This window comes from Eurypyga helias, unplaced genomic scaffold, assembly GCF_000690775.1.
Source record: "Eurypyga helias isolate BGI_N326 unplaced genomic scaffold, ASM69077v1 scaffold20748, whole genome shotgun sequence".
NCBI lineage: Eukaryota > Metazoa > Chordata > Aves > Eurypygiformes > Eurypygidae > Eurypyga > Eurypyga helias.
In genome coordinates this window covers 19,341-19,797 of record NW_010269244.1, presented here as the reverse complement: position 1 = coordinate 19,797, position 457 = coordinate 19,341, and the positions used below count along the sequence as shown (strand labels likewise).

Here is a 457-nt window from a genome sequence, read left to right as displayed (position 1 = left end):
TAGGCAGGCGCCTTTGGAGCACCAGTGTAAGGGAGGAGAAAGAGGGCTGATCCCCACCCCCAGCCTCTTCTGAAGTGCTCGGCACCAGCAAAGAGCCCTCCTGTACCCACAGCACTACAAAAACAACTCACACTTTGCAAAGCGCAGAGGAAGGTGCCCTTCATCATCCCCTTGACCACGTCCCTCCCATCGGCAGCAGGACCAGGAGGGGTCCCTGGGCGTGCAACGGCAGGGCTGCCCTCCAGGGATGAGCAAGCTGCATCATTTCACCACCAATCCCGCTCCCTGGCTGGGACTCCCGGTAAAAAACGCAGCAGAGGAACAGCGTAATAAGCAGGGCAGGCTCCCAACACATCCATGCTTTAGATCGGGTAAGAAGAGCCTGGAGCTGCATAAACCCGCTCAAAAACTCATGCAAAAAGCTGCCCGAGGCTGGGGTATGCAAAGATCCCTCTGC

The 457-nt window shown here is 57.5% G+C and overlaps 1 protein-coding gene across 1 annotated transcript in view; it reads right to left on the bottom strand.

The window, feature by feature from the left end:
* The window catches only part of ADAMTS14 (ADAM metallopeptidase with thrombospondin type 1 motif, 14), a gene marked incomplete at both ends in the record, with an annotated part of 23,148 nt that overhangs the window by 4,188 nt on the left and 18,503 nt on the right, over positions 1 to 457 (bottom strand). The gene's annotated exons all lie outside the window — the stretch shown is intronic.